Source organism: Falco peregrinus, chromosome 7 (assembly GCF_023634155.1).
Source record: "Falco peregrinus isolate bFalPer1 chromosome 7, bFalPer1.pri, whole genome shotgun sequence".
NCBI classification, from domain to species: domain Eukaryota; kingdom Metazoa; phylum Chordata; class Aves; order Falconiformes; family Falconidae; genus Falco; species Falco peregrinus.
The window spans coordinates 31,002,366-31,018,910 of record NC_073727.1 but is presented as its reverse complement, the minus strand read 5'-3'; the positions used below and the strand labels follow the sequence as shown (position 1 = coordinate 31,018,910).

General features: G+C 41.2%; 1 long non-coding RNA gene across 1 annotated transcript in view; it reads right to left on the bottom strand.

Moving 5' to 3' along the window:
- LOC114013493 (uncharacterized) overlaps positions 1–16,545 on the bottom strand; it is a 73,673-nt gene that overhangs the window by 46,852 nt on the left and 10,276 nt on the right. The window contains exon 3 of the long non-coding RNA XR_008748240.1: positions 3,813–3,931. This is a non-coding gene — a long non-coding RNA (uncharacterized LOC114013493). The remainder of the gene's footprint in view (positions 1–3,812; positions 3,932–16,545) is intronic.

Sequence of the window (16,545 nt, the reverse complement as noted above, 5' to 3'; positions counted from 1 at the left end):
TAGTGATGGCCTGAGGCACAAATAAGGCCACCTACCAACTTATGACAACAGTTAAACAGTACAAATGTGTATCATCTCAAAACAAATTTAATTTATTGTCTGCTTTGTCTCTCTTTTCAGGTCACATATTTCCTTGAATTGTGCATGTTTACACAGTACTTAACGCCGTGGGGGTCGCAGTCTTGACTGGGGCCCCTGGGCAACAAACATTACAAGCATTAAGTAATAACGTTACACATGATGTAACAGTGTTACACAATCTGCTGATGCAGATAATAAGGTCTTTAGAACAGGAAAATTCATTGTGTAACATGACAAATCTGATCAGCTGAAATTGTGCTCCCTTGCTTGCATACATCATAGTATTGTCTGTGTTCTTAACAGCTATGCTCATTAAATCAAAGAACTAAAATCCCAAATACTGGACCATATCTGTAGTACAAATCTGAGCAGAGATCACTCATATTATCACTCTTGTATTCCTAGTGTTTGCTTTCCTTGTAAGCAATTGTTATAACCACCACAAAAAAAGCTATGTTAATCCAAAGAGAGAGGCATAAGCTACACAACTGGAAAGAGGACACATAGTCCGACAGTTTTCTTATAAAATATAGCTGCTGCTACAGGGAGGTTCAAAGCTCTTGCAGTACCAGAAATCATCTGGAGGGCTGAGGCTCAGGATGCGTCTCACCACTAGCACCCCACGAGCTGCAGTGGCCATTTGCCATGCTTGCATCCCTGCCATGCTGGTCACGTCCTGGCGCTGGAGGGACAGGCACCCAGGAGCTCAGGGCACCTCTGCTCAGGGCCAGATTCCTTCTCTGGGCTGCTCCTGTCACATGTGATCGCTGCCTCACTGTTCACATTGTTGGAAGGAGAAAAAGCAGTAACAGTGGTAAGGAGGCTGTTCTGTGCACCTGTATGTCATATCCTAGGGTCATATGTATATCCTAGGGTCAGCCCATGCAGTAGTCACTGGTAAAGTGTGAAGCAACGGTGGAAGCAGGATCTGTACTTAATGCTCTCACCTCCCTCAGCACCCTTGGCACTGAGCTGAGACATGCTCTCTCTTGTATCGTGGATCTTGCAAACATGGTTGAACAAATCCAGACACAAATGCCAACCATGTCGGGCTTCATTTTGCACCCAAACAGAAAAGATAGAAACCTCTAAGAGCAACTCAACTTTTAAGGAATTCTCCCATGACCAACCCACCCCCACTGCTCTTGGCATGCTCCTGGCAGATGTCTTTGAACACTTCCAGTCTGCTGAAGAAATTGATCCACATCTCGCACTTACAGGGATAAAAGGGTTTATGTAGAAGAGCACCACTACTCTTTCTTCTTAGCTGCTGCATTTTTAAATGAAATATCCACAGCTCCAGCACTTCATCCTTAACTCGCTCCTGTCAGTGACTAGTCCATGGGCACCCTGGTTAGATAAGAACAATATTCAAGCAACCCTGCTGAGGCCATCTGAACAGTACACACCACACATTCACTCTGCTCATGAATCCTGAAATGCTTAGACATGAGTTTGTTACAGCAGAGACTGTTTTAATCATGTGCATGTCCTTCACCACTTTCCAGTTTCTAGCTGACACTCACTCTCCTTCTGCCACTGATTACTGTGTCCTTACAGAGGATAGATAATGCAAAAAAAAAAAATAATGAGAAAGTATGTTACTACTTAAAAACTGGCTGAATATTTCAACTTCACTTTTCTTTAAGTAACTGCTGATACGGCTTAGTAGTTTTACGCTATTTCATTTGAAAGTTCATAGACATGGGTTTTTTTCTTCAGCATTAGCTAGGGACATTAGTAGTAGTAGTAGTAGTAGTAAGTCTTTTAAGATCAGTATTTATAAAGCTTAATTAGGGAATCATTATCATCTTCCGTCACTGAGGCTGCACCTGACTTAAGCTTTGTTTTGCACAGCTAGGCTTTACACAAAAGCCAGGTCACCGATATACAACTTTGTGATCAAATTCACCAAATAATGAGAAAAAAAAAAAAAAAAAAGACATCTCAAAGGAAATGAGAGACACCTCTTCTTTGAGAGATGATACTAATAATACTAATAATTTATAATATAGCCCACCTACGGATAAGCAAGTTTGCTGAAGTGCTGCAGCCAGAGGGGCATCTTCCTGATGCTTTTGTTACAGTTAGCAGCTATTATCAGTACAGACAGGAATGTTTTCACTACTGAGCCATAAACATCAGCTGACCCCCTCCCCAAAACCGAGGCTGAGAAATATAGCCATAAATGCTAGTAAATTTTCTTTGCCTGTTTCCTGCCCAGTTGCCTGACTTTTATTATGGGATAAAAGAGAAGTTACGTGGTTTCACTATTGCATTACACAAGTTTTACTGGAGTTTCTTTCTGCCTCAGGCAAAGCACAAGTTTAGCTGAATAATTCTCGGAAAAGCTATGGAAAAGATTATCTGTATGATGAAAAACAGAGGTGGGGGTCAGGCAGCCAACAGGTGTACCTAACTTTGTATTATCCATCTGCGGAGATGCTCAGCTGCCTGCCGTGAACTCTGTCCTTACAGCAAATCTTCAGTGCTGCTGTCAGCAATGCCACTCAAAACTGATGGGTACTGCAATCATTACAAAAAGATTGTTCTGTCTTCTTCATTTTAAACATCAGCCTTCCAGCCTTTTCACATTTCCATGGAGGATCCTTTCCAATTTGAGATGAGATGTGATGCTGCTGCTAAGACAATCTGACAGAAACACTCAAAGGTTACTAAATACCTGAGTTACACCTTGAGGAGATACTAAAATATGCCAACAATGGAAATGGACTATACTTGCTGACACGCTTCACTTCAGAAAAAAATGAATTTGATATTGTGTTTTTGATAAAAACTTGTTAACTTAGAATGAGTAAAGACAACAAAGACCAAGATCTTTAAAAGTTTGTATTACAAATGCTTATTTTCAGTTATCTTACACACAACTGTTGAACAAGCAGCACCAAAACCCCTTCAGGAGAAGAAGAGGTTAAATGCTCAGTGAAATGGCAAAAGCTAAGCATAAAAAATAAAGATCCACGATGCATATAAAGAATTGGGAGGCTTGGTTTCAAAGTAGCTTACGTTACTCATCAGTGACAAAACATCAAGAGAATTTTACAGGTCACCCTAGGTGTCAATTAGACTGTCATGCTACCTTTTGCATCTCTCCACCTGTATTTCTGCATCTCCTTAATGCCACAGGTCTAACAGAGACTCAGAAGAAACTTTTAACTCCTAAAACAGAAACTAACTCACACCAAGCACCATTCAGTTCTGAAAGTAACTCCGGCTGGGAATCTCTACCTACCTAATGATCTTCTGGCCCAGATAAGTTTGAAGCGCTAGACAAAAGTGAGTTTATATCATGCTTTAAATTCCCCCTTCCTGTGATAAGTGTTACTGTCTATTTTAAGCAGTTTTCTTGCAGTTCAGTTCATTCAGAGTTTCAGGATTTCCAGCTCATGGCCAAGCATCCCAACCACAGCATTCTTAATGGTCTTCTTTTACCACAGGTGCTGGAAGCTTCTCAGGAAGCATGCCAATAAGTCTAGCAGGGAAGCATTTGTGGGCAGAGAGTCACAAGTCAAATGCAGAATGAGAATTGAGATTGAGCACATAAATATCACTACCTCATTCATACACTGTACACACAACTGAATGCCATTGAGACAGTCAGATCATCTCCTCGGACCATTCAGTGTTTACAACTCAGGTACTCCAAGCAGGAATTGTAACAACAAATGCCAGATCATAAGTTAGAGTACTTCAGACAGAAAAAGAACAACCTGTGCCCATGTCTGGAACAGATTTGTGCAGAAAAGGCTATCGGAGAAAGCCAGAAACCTTTTCTGAAAGGTGTAAGCTTCCTCCTCCAACACACAGCCAGGGATTACCAGGTGTCCACCTAGAAGAAAAGCATACAAGTTCATGAGTTAGTCCATCAGGAAGGAATTCTGACCTGCACAGTGGCCAAATATGAGAAAAATCAGTCTCTGCTGACTCTCATACAACTTATACATGGGATGATGTTTCATCACTTGGTCTCATTGCTGCGCACTTTGCAAATATACAGTCTATGTCCCTTACATATATGTTTGTGTTGTTAAAACCTACCCACTAGTCATAATTCTTACATCTGCTTAATCAGTGTAGTCAGGCTGGAAGTTATCGATAACTTTCTTTCAGAAAGTATTTATTATGAAATTCAAACACTTTATAAGGCAAATAACTTGGACAGATGAAGAGCTGTATTACAAAGCACAACATTTTAGTGTGGATATATTACTTAGTGAATTATCTTTATATCAAAAGGGTTATATTTCATAATACAGAACATTTAAAAGCCATCACTTTGATGCTATTTTTTACTCATGCAGTGGAAATAATGCTAAAGTGTCATTGTTGACCTGAAGTTTGATCATTCCTACACATAAAACCAGGAATTAAAACAAATTTAATGTAGTGCTCATAGTCTGTGTTTCATCTTGCCACTTTCTATGAGTTTTATGGCCACAGTTTTCAATTAATTTTTTTCTCTTTCACTGAACACTGTGGAAAAAGACAAGAGGGGAAACTGATTAAGGCTCTGTCAGATCCTGTCACATTTAATAACAGTGGGTTCAGACATTGCCTTCTAAATCAAACAGAACCCAGCAGTCTGAGCACCAGACTTCCTATTCTGCAATTAGACCTTTACACAGAGAAACCCCTAGGACTGCAGGGTGCTCAGTAGAGATTTAGGGTATAACTGACCATGATAACAGGCATGAGACAGGTAATGGAAGCATGAACTAAAGAACAAAAGAAAAGGAAGGGGTGTCAGAAAATAGGGAAGAACCCTTCTCTCATCACTTCTCTGTAGCACTGTTAAACAGTACATGTAACAACATGAAGCATAAAATAATGTAGACAGAAGAAAGATATTGCTGATCACTCTTTATCATCACTGTCAGAAGAGGTACTTGCACATAATAGAAAATAATTTTTCAAAAGGATGTTACTACACAGGGCATAAAAGCAAGATGTCCAAGTAAGATTTTGAGATTAAGTACTAGGATCTGTATTAGTATACTGCCTATGATTCCCATACATTTCCACTGAGGGTAGGTCATACCTTAAGAGAACAATTCTAACTGCATTGACTTTACTTTTAGGCAATCCAAAACTCTGGTTTAAAATTAGACTTGAAGCAGCATTAACTCCAAGATATGTAAGATCTAGTCAGTATGCCCACTGAGTGCCTTAGGAAGTACATAAACTCTGTGTGAGATTCCTCTCATCTTGTTTTTGTAATCTGAAACGTAGGCATATGTTTGACACTAATGTCCCTTTATAATTTAGAAAGGGAAATGTTTAAGAATTAGAAATTTAGAAAAGCTTTGTTCCCAAGGGTGATTCATTTCATCAGAAAATAAGTGGGATAAGCATCCTTTTAGAAGTGCCCAGTCTTCTTCCACTGCCTGCAAAAATACCCCTCAAGACAAGCTCTGCACGGTTAATCTTAAAAAGGAATCATTTGCCTCCAAACATTTAAATGACTAATGGCAGATGAGAAAAAAAATACCCTCATTGTCTCTGGGGTCAACAGAGTTACAGGTATGACTTTAATTCTGAACTATGATGCTCTGTTATTATAAGATTTTCTAGCAGCCAAAGTTTCCAATATTTTTCTTATTTTGGCAAGTTTTCTCGTAAACCAAGAGGTGAATGTAGGCCAAACATATATAACAATATGACACTTTATAGGCAGTTTTTAAAAAATAAAACCAACTGATTTTGTTCACAGCTTATGCAACTTGGAAAAAGGTTTAAATAAAACCTAAAAAGACTACACTCTTATAGAAAACCATAAGCATCCACACAAGGAATCAAAAGATATTGGCATAACTCTGGAAAAAAATAGGTCTGAAGAAAGGGTGGGAGGAATTATAGAGCAACTCAAAGGAGGTGAATGGCAGTTTATCACATTTGCACTCATTTTCTAAGATAACTTTAAGCTTTCAAAGACTAAAATTCCTAATAGGTGCCCCAAGAGGCTTCTTCATTATGGGTAATCTATACCCTCGAGGGATGCAATTTTACGCACAGTCTTATACAGCACTTTGACTAAAGGATATAGATGGTGTTCCCAGAATTTTATTGCTGGGTGAGAAAACAGACCTGCACATCTTCATTTTCCCTGTTTTGAGTGGAATGAGAATTAATTTTTCACACTTTTATAGCTTAAAAATGTAAAAAGGAGTCTGGTGTCCCATTTAACACAGGATGCAGTACTTAAGACATATCTTCAGTACCTGCTTACTCTTCCTTTACCACAGAAGGTAATGGAAATGAGACAGAGAAAAACTTCTACTCACTACAATTAAAGCTGAGTTACATCATGATCCACTGGTATGCCTTCCAGTCACTTACTACACAGTCTTTGGATTTTGGTAGAAGATGCTTACATTTTTTTTTTTTCTTCTATTTTCGTCTAAAAAGAACATAAATCCATAGAACTATTTATTAGGAAAGCTATTTCAAAAACAATATCTATAAATACATAGCTTTCAGATATACATGCAGTGAAGAATCTGCATTTCTTCCACAAGATGACACAAAACCAGTCTTTGTGCAACATCATCATGGTGAAAAGTCATCATCTTAAATACAGCTCCTGTAAAAAATATATAAATGCATCAGAATAAATCTGTAGTTTAAATAGGCTATTGTTTCCAGTATTGGTCACTACCGAGCCTTTCCAAGGGAAAAAATAAATTACCTAAAGTGGGACCAATTATGAATCAATATGTCACTGAATGATATTTTTCCCCCAACTGATTAGTCTGTGCCCTAGAGCACAAAGAAGATAGTCTCCATGATATTTTCTAACACAAGCTTGGTTATTTTAGTTGTTTACTCACAGAAGCAATTAATCTTGGACTACAATAACTGTTTCAATATTCAATATTCAGGGATATTTAGATGCATAGATTGGGCCACATCTAGGGTGTAAAATGTATTTCCTTTCTGCAAAGCTCTCAGGGAAGTAGACTGTCACTCAGCATGCTAGAATCCATAATTTTGGTCATTATGTTCCCTTATGAACAAAAGCAAAATAAGAAACACTCTGCAGAACTACTCTTACAAAATATTTTGTTGAATAAGAGCTCTCTTATTTCGTCAAGGGCTCTAGGCAAGCATGACACTAAAACATCTTGAAATGTAAGTGACAGCATAAACTAGTTCTCACACACTTAACATATATGCTGTCATTTTATTTATAGGCTAAAAGTGAAAAAAAAGCCACAGGGCAGAAATAGTATGTTACGGAGAAACAAAGTATGTTTGTTTCAGATCTATGGAAGTAGCACCAAGGCTACCAGCACCATACGTAAAAACATCACAGGAGAACAGGATTTCTTCCGGTGGTGTCACTTGCACATGTTTGATTGGATAGATTGCCTGCAATTGTACTTTTCTAGATGATCTTTTACATCTAATTGTAATCCTAACAGGCCTATGTCACCGTAGCCTTTGCTGCTGTAAATCTTACTAATGACAACATCTCTACAGCTTTTTTGTTTCATACCCCAAGCACAGCAAAAATGTCAGATCAGTTCATGAAGAAATGACAGGCTATTGTTCTAACATGCATTCATGAACACCTCATTAACACAAATTCAATGCCCATCACATTTTAGCAGCTTCGATTAGGTAAGAAATCTCACTGCACTGTGTAAGGAAAAAAAGTGTACCATTACTTCACAGAATACAAGTGAATGTTCACAAAAATTCCATCATTATTTTTTTAAATGGCAACTAGAAAAAAACTAGCAGCTTCATTGAAAGCAATCCTTTCTAGCTGGTCTTTAAGGATAAATATTCTGGATTTGAAGCAGAATAAGTAAACTATTTATGTCAGTCAAAACAGATCGGTACATTAACCCAGGTTCTGTATCTTCTGCCCAGATTCAGCTGACTGTAGGCTATAAAAATACTCAAGGGAAGTTAGTTTCATTTGGATTAGCACACATATTTAGTGTATAATAACTCACAATACGGAAGGATCTCACACTGGGACTGAAAGAATGCCTTTTAATAAAAGAGATCTGGATTGCAATGAAGCCATGAGAATTTCTAGTCAATGGTGTATGAAATACAATTTAAAAGTTGGTTATTCCATAACCTATGTTTCAATATCAGTTTAGGAAAAAAATAGACTTCACTTTCTCACAGTGCATGTCAACTGGAGCAACAGCTGTTTCACAGGGCCAGAAGTAAACACTCAGCACACTGCTTGTTTAAAGTATATTAAAGCCATGGGGTTCAAGCAGAAATTTACAGTTAGGTTTTTGGTAAAGTGTTTCCTCAGGTCCCTGGTCAGTCAGTAGTGCTAATGTTTTTCCAGCAATCTCTTCATCTTTAAGGCCTATTGCTTTGTCCCACTCAGGAATATTCTTAGAGGGAGGTACCACAACCACAGTCCATGATGTGAAGCTGTTCCAGTGACTGAGGGCTGCTAAGGTCTACAGCACATGATAGGAATTGTAGAGTTGCTATTGGCACCAAAAAATGAATGAATAAGAAGTGAGGACAGGAAGAAGGACTTTCCTGATAAAGGACTTTGTCTGAGATCTGATATTGGAATTTATTCCTGCCTTCCAACTTAACTATCCTTAATATTTGCTAGTTTGCTCCATTTCCTTCCCTACCCGCCCTCCCACCACACAATCAACTTAGAAAGTGCAAATTTCAGAATAGAGATGTCACTCCAGTGTTCTAAGTGAATTGCAGTTTAATAAATGTATAGGACTTCAGTCTGATGGGCTTGTAGCACACTGACCATATATGCCTTCAACATGCTGCACTTGTTACATGTTTCAGTTCATAAAACAGGAGTTTTTCTCATAAGCTTCTTGAGCTGAGAAGGCATTCATCACTGTTCTGCAGACAGCCTCTGTGCCTGTAAGGTTGAACATAGTTTTAGGCCCTGAAAGGCTACTCCAATACATGTAGGTAGTATCCTGTGCCCACACAGATTGTCTATGCTTTCAACAGGGCTCCTGCAAGAGGCTGTAGGAATGTGTCTTCACCCAATGAAACACCAAGGCAGTCTCTTAGTATCTCCTTGCAAATCAAACACAAGAGGAGAGCCTGCAGGGTTTCCAAGACACAGCTGAAGCCTCCTCTCTAAGAGGCTCTGGAGGAGACAGCATTTACAGCATCTTGTTTGCATGAATAATGTAAACCATGAGGGTGATGTTTGTGCACAGTGAAAAGTAGCTGCATCATGCTACCATGTATTCAAAGTGTCCAGAGGGCTTTCAGATAAGAATTTTTTCAGTTTACAAGCACAGAATTATTTTTTTCCTAGCTGCTGGCTCTGAAAACTTCAGCTGAAAGTTGATCTGAAAGTCAGGCAAGGCTCCCATTTATTGCACATTGCAAAGATTTTGTGAGCCAAACTGCACTTTAAATTACAGGTATGAAACTGCATTTGTCCTCAAGGTCTTCATTTCTGCCTTGGCAATTTGTCCTTGTAACTGAAGCTCTATTAACAATTGTTGATAATGTATGAGCCAGATGGAATCCATTTTGCCTTCCTATAACTACAGGTTCTGTGATTTGAGCAGAAGTAAAGCTGTAATAAAACTCCTTTATCCATGAGAGTGATAACCATCACTGCTGAGTCAGAAAATGTAATTTCTGTTCTTATTTCTCAGATACAGTTGCAACTGCAGGAAGTAACATGAGTTAATTGCATAATGAAGGCTGTCTTCCCAAACAATTTCAAATAAGCTATTGAAAAAACAGGGAAATGGTCATGTTAGAAAAATAATGCCTTTCACATGTGACCTCTGGTACTAGTTTCACACTAAAAATAAGCAGAAAAATCCCGGTATTAACTTCAGTGTGATCATTTGGGGGGACACCCATACCTGGCAGCTGTGAGATAACACACATTTCAGGTAGGCAGAGAAGCATGGGGGAGCTGCTGTGGGTTCACAACAAAATCACAGCTGTGCGAGCGCCACTGCTGAGGGAACTCTAGTGCTTCTTGTAGCACGTTCCGGGAGGCTGCTGTAAATCTATACACCTCATGAAAATCTGTGGTTACTTTGGGTAAATCCCTAGCGCTCTTTAGCCTACGTGACCCTTGTAATACAGAGACATGTAAAGTGATAGCCAGATTATTTCGATTTCTCGTCCACCAGTGACTACAATATTCCTTTGGAGTTACACTCTATTAGGCAACACAAGCAGAGATCAATACTAGGATCTTTATCTGTTTCAACTTTATTTGCTTATTCCCCACTGTGCTTTCTGTGGGGGGAAAGTTGTCTAGTACTTTCTGGTTTATGGGATTTTGAACAGCACCAAGATAATATAGTTCAGAAGGAATGTTTGGCTGAATAGTAAACTCATGCATGTAGGACTGAAATTAAGATAAAACTTTGGTTTATTGGTAGAAAAAGAAAGGAAATTCTGAGTCTTTTCCTCATCTTTAAACTTATTGCACCATTTTCTGCTTGGTTTATATGAGGCAAGAAAACTCATGCCTTGCTGCAAAACCCCCATCAGAGCCCCTATGGTAGCACTTCACAGCACCCTTTGAGCTTGCAGCCAGTGGATGGGGGAAGTAGGAAGCAGCCTGCAGACCACTCCGGATAGATGGTCCCTTCCCTGATTGCTGTGCCAGCTGTGGGCACAGCCCCTCACCCTGCCCTTCCCTCCTCCCTGACCTGTGGGCTGCTGTCCCTCCACTGGAGGTTATTGACCCTAATGTTTTCCAGCAGAACAGATGGTACAGTAGCTTCCGATAAAGTCAGTGAGTTATCTTACACAGCTGCAGATAGTGTCTCACCTCTTCTGTGAGCAGCCTTAGGAAAGCAGAGACCTGCCTTGACTGGATGCTGATGAGAAACAAGAGGCAGCAGCATCTCCCATCAGCTCCATTCCTTACGGGCTGAGCACAGATGGGAGAGGGCTAGCTGTAGGCATTTAGTTATTTTGTTAGACTTCCAGGTCTCCACAGACAGGTGGGGACAGCCCCGAGCTCTGCTACCTGTGATTGAAACCAGGAGTTCCAGCTAGTACAATCACAGAACGACATTTAGGTTGGAAAACACCTTTAAGACCACCCAGTCCAACCATTAACTGCCAAGTCCATGACTAAACCGTGTCCCTAAGCACCACATCTACACATCTTTTAAATACCTCCAGGGATGATGATTCCACCACATCCTTGGGCAGCCTGTTCCAGTGCTTGACAGCCCTTTTTGGTGAAGAAGTTTTTCCTAATATCCAATCTAAATATCCAATCTAAACCTCTCCTGGTGCAACCTGAGGCCATCTCCTCCTGTCCCATCACTTGTTACTTGGGAGAAGAGACTGACACCCACCTCTCTACAGTCTGCTTTCAGGTACTTGTAGAGAGCGACAAGGTCTTCCCTGAGTCTCCTCTTCTACAGACTAAACAGTCCCAGTTCCCTCAGACGCTCCTCATAAGACTTGTTCTCTAGACCCTTCATCAACTTCATTGCCCTTCTCTAGGCATGCTCCAGCACCTCAGTGTCTTTGTTGAAGTGAGTGGCACAAAACTGAGCAGAGTATTTGAGGTGAGACCTCACCAGTGCCCAGTACAGGGGGACAATCACCTCCCTAGTCCTGCTGGCCACACTGTTTTCGATACAAGCCAGGATGCTGTTGGTCTTCATGGCCACCTGGGCACACTATGGGCTCACATTCAGCCGGCTGAATCAACCAGCAGCCCCAGGTCCTTTCCTTCTGGGCAGCTTTCCAGCCACCCTTCCCCAAGCCTGTAGCGCTGTGTGGGGTTGTTGTGACCCAGGTGCAGGGCCCAGCACTCAGCCCTGTTGAACCTCATACAACTGGCCTCGGCCCATCAGTCCAGCCTGCCCAGATCCCTCTGCAGAGCCTTCCTGCCCTAAAACAAATCTACACTCTCCTTGTGTAATACGTGCCTAAGCTCATGGGCTACAGAAGGATATAGGAGCCCAGGTCCCATGCTGTGCTAATGGAGCTCTGAGCATGGCCCTGTGTGCACACATCTGTGTAATTACAACCCAAATGCTTTCAAATTATGTTCTACATTTTCACAAGAACATAAATTGGTATTTGTGGAAAAGGTACCAGAATCAAAATAGCTGAGTGCTGACATTGCCAGCACTCCCATGCCTTCCTGGCACATGGTATGTGCTGGGACTTTACAACAGGGCTCCTTGCCTTGTTCTTTAGTCTTCCTGTAAGCAAGAAGTGCTCCATCCTCCTCAGGGCTGTTACAAGCCCTAGTTTATTTGAAGGGCAAACATTCAGAGAATCTCCATTGGAGGACCTACAGTAGGACTCACTCTTCCAACGTGCCTACCCTATTGTGTGGGACTTAGTAACACACCCACAGGGTTAGGAGAGGGGTCGTTCATGCTTTAGGAACAAGCACAGATTCAAAAGCACTGCTGGATCAGGATCAGAGTATTCACCACCAGATGGCACCCACAGGTGGCCAGTTTTTATTCTCTTCATTACGTACTTTTATGATTTTTCTTGTGCAGTAGTGACTAGACATGAGAGTATTAGACACTGTCTGGTCAGCTGTGATTGTTTCCCTTTCGTCAGTTTAAGACAAGCTAATATTTTAAAATAAAATTATTTATCATTTTTATCCCAATAGTCATGTGAAAGCAGGCACATCAGCAGCACTATGCACAAGACAGACCTGTGCTCCAACACCGTATTTCCCTCGTGTTCAGACTCACTAGTCTACTGCATGTTCTTGTGTGTGAAGGTCCACTTCAACACTGAGGATTTCATTTCATTCGCATGCACCCTGAAATCACAGGACTGTCAACTGAGGTGGAAAGACTGCACGGCATTGGAGGCACCAAGATGAGATGCTGTAACTGCTTACTGTGTATCACATCAATAAGAGACACAGGTTAATAAGTAGGTCTGAGCACAATATCTGCAGCATCTCCTTCTGAGAACTTGCCAGCTAATCATATCAATCTGTACAGTGTCAAGCTGTTACCATGTCAGTAATATAGACTCCGTTTGATTGTGCATGTTTCCAAGGCCAAATGTGACTCTGCTATGATCAGAGGTATTTTCAGGCATATGGGAAAGCTGAGCCACATAGATGCAGTTTTTAACATCTTAATGTTTATAGGAGCTATATCCCAGTGAAGTGGGAGGCCCCTAATCCCCCCAGTGTGAATGTTTCTGGAGAATTTACTTGGCTTAACTAGCAGTCTGAAAACATGCCTTAATGCATGCAAGTGTGCTAGTCACAGAACCTCAACACCTCATGGTAATACCCTTCGTCTACTGGTGATGAGACACCCTCACATCTGCATTGAGTCACAGAAAGGAGTATGAACAGACAGGATTTAATAAGAGGAAAAAAAAACCCACAACACAAGAACAGTGCTGCATTTTCTTCTAACAAGGTAGCAAGCATCCAAATCTCCAGAAAACTGCATGGCCATGTACACCATACTCCTACAGCAAACCCATATTCCCAGCATCATAACAAGAGCCTATAATGGCTCTTGGACCTATATTCTTTTCCACAGTTTCTCCCACCTTAATCCCTCAGGGAGGCCACTATTATTATTATGCAACTCGGAACAATTAATCTAAGCACTCTCCAGTTTTCACGTCTCTTTATTCAATCTGATATTAAGCAGGCTTCACCACAAAAGGTAAGTTCTGATATGGAGAGGCACGCACACATGGAGGTTTAATAGTTAACAGCTGTTCACATTGTTTTAATACAACTTCTAGTAAACACTGACAACAAAATTCAATGTAGATAAATGTAGAAGGATGCAAGGGGGGGGGGGGGGGAGGGGGGAGAAATCTGAGATTTACATCTGCAGGAGAGGGCTCAGAGCTGACTCCCAACCAGACTGAGATCTTCAGCTTATAATAAATCATTTAAAGAAAACACCAGCATGATACTGAACAGAAGCCAAATAAACAAATCACATGTTCAGAATTATAAGGAAAGTCATAGAGAACTGTACTGGTTTTGGCTGGAGTAGAGTTTTTTTTCTTTATAGTAGCTGGTATGGGGTTGTGTTTTGGATTAGTGCTAGAAACAGTGCTGGTAACACCGGGATGTTTTAGCTATTGCTGAGCGGTGCTTGCACTGAGCCAAGGCCTTTTGTGCTCCTCACCCCACGCCACCAGCGAGGAGGCTGGGGGTGCACAAGAGGCTGTGAGGAGACACAAGCGGGACAGCTGATCCCAACTGCCAAAGGGATATTCCATACTGTATGACATTGTGCTCAGCATATAAAGCTGGGGGAAGGAGAAGGAAGGGAGGGACATTCGGTGTGATGGTGTTTGTCTTCCTAAGTAACCATTGCACATACTGGAGCCCTGCTTTCCTGGAGATGGCTGAACACCTGCCTGCCGATGAGGAGTGAATGAGTTCCTTGTTTTGCTTTGCTTGTGTGCGTGGCTTTTGCTTTACCTATTAAACTGTCTTTATCTCAGCCCATGAGTTTTCTCACTTTTACCCTTCTGATTCTCTTCTCCATCCCACTGGGGGGGAGTGAGTGCCTGTGTGGGGCTGAGCTGCCCACCAGGGCTAACCCTGGTACTTCACCACATATATCTCTTCATGAATTCTGTGTGCTATTCTTCTCCCCTTCCCCATATTAAAAAGGAGCTGAGAAAAGGAGAGAAGCAAACGGTGAAACCAGTTACAGAAGTTGCCTGAAGCCAATTTCAGAATGGTTCCCATTATAGGAATGGCAGAAATTACTAGTCTTACATCCAGAGTCCAGCTGAGGGTGCATTGCAACAGACATCTGTGAAACGGTGAAGAACTGAACAAGGAACAAATGTTCAGAGTTCACCAGCTCAAACTGGTGAACCGGTGGCAGGTTAAAAGTGTGGCAGAAACACTCCCTGTGAAAGAGGAGGAGAGCTGGGGAATTCCTTGCAGCAGAATGCACAAAGTTGTTAAGTTCACATGAGTTTAGAGAGAGATTGGACAAAGAAGAAAATGCCAAAGAAGTTCAGGAAGACTGTGAGCTGGAATATGTTAGAGCATAATCTCGGAAGCTATCACTTTGTGCTTGCTCTTCTCTGACACACTTCCCTGCACCTTGCTGCTCAAAGTAAGGCAGTTCTTGCATCCATTTTCATTTTTAAAGGGTTACAGGAAGCAGTTTCTTGGTTTGTCACCTGTGTAGTAACATCAGAGTGGTTTCCAATGGAAATATTTATTTGCAAGCTGCTCAAAATCCCAAATATAGCAAACTTCTATCTGATGCAAGAACCTCAAGAAACCAAATGGATTAATCTGGTTACTACTGTTTATGGGGGAGCATTGGTGAGCACAGTACTTTGCAGATGGGCTAATTCCTTCAAAACAAAATGCAGACAAATAAGACAATCCACATGAAGCAGAATAACCTTGTGCTTGGAAATGCCTTGTGACTTCCTAGGACACATTTGTTGTATATCCCAAACTGCAGAAATAAATAGAGTGAACTCCCATGGAGGAACAGATAACCAAAATGCGGAGAGTGTTAAAAGGTTAAGAATATCCAAGGCACCCCAGGAAAGTTAACAAAGAGCTCCAGGGAAGAATTAGAAGGAGGAATTGATATCAACAGGGTTGGCTCAAGGAAACATAATTGCTAATGGAAACACAGCTTTCATCTGGGGAGATGAGAGAAAACTGAAAGGGAACTTTTAGCTCCTGGTTCTTCCAAAAATACCTGAAAAAACCCCACAGCTAAACAGGTGCAAATAGAATGTGTGCCTGGAGGCATCTCAGTTCAATAGCTCTCAAGCAACTGAACTGGCCTATCTAATTTATTAGGCTATTAACCCCAAGAAACTAGCTTTTGTGGAGCCCTAGCAACCAGCAACCACTAAGAGAGGGTCTTTGTTTACACACTGCTTTTACACCCAGGGCCTACCAGATTCTTAAGGCAGGTTTACATCAGACACTCTAAGAACAATAAACTGCCTTCCTCTCACCAAACCCAGCTACAAAAAGCACAGAGAAGAGCCTTCCGTGCAACAGAAATGCTCTTATCTGGAAGGAAGACTCTTTGAGACAGCTGAGAGAACAAACTGTGACTGCTGCTTGATAAACACACATCACCCTAAATCACATTAATTAGTTTGGAGTCTCTCAGAATGCTACGAAGTGGCAGGAATGCGGTATTGCACCGCATGGTAAATGGGAGTCTGCAGCTAGCTGGTATTGGGCATTTTTTCAGTCCAGTTCATCACAGATCTGAGTGGATGAAAAGTGTTGGTATATCCCTGACTATAACTGAGTACCAAGGCTAAGGCTAATACCTTAAAGAAATGAAAGCAAAAGACACGGCACAGGAAGGAGCATGAACAGAGAAAGCATAAAATAAAAATCAGGAAAATGCTCAATTTGCTTAAACCAAGAGGGCTTAAACACTGTAGCCCACAGCAAACCTGGATACAGATGACAAGTTAGTGCAAAACAGAGATTCAAATGGGTTTGCAAGTTTGGAG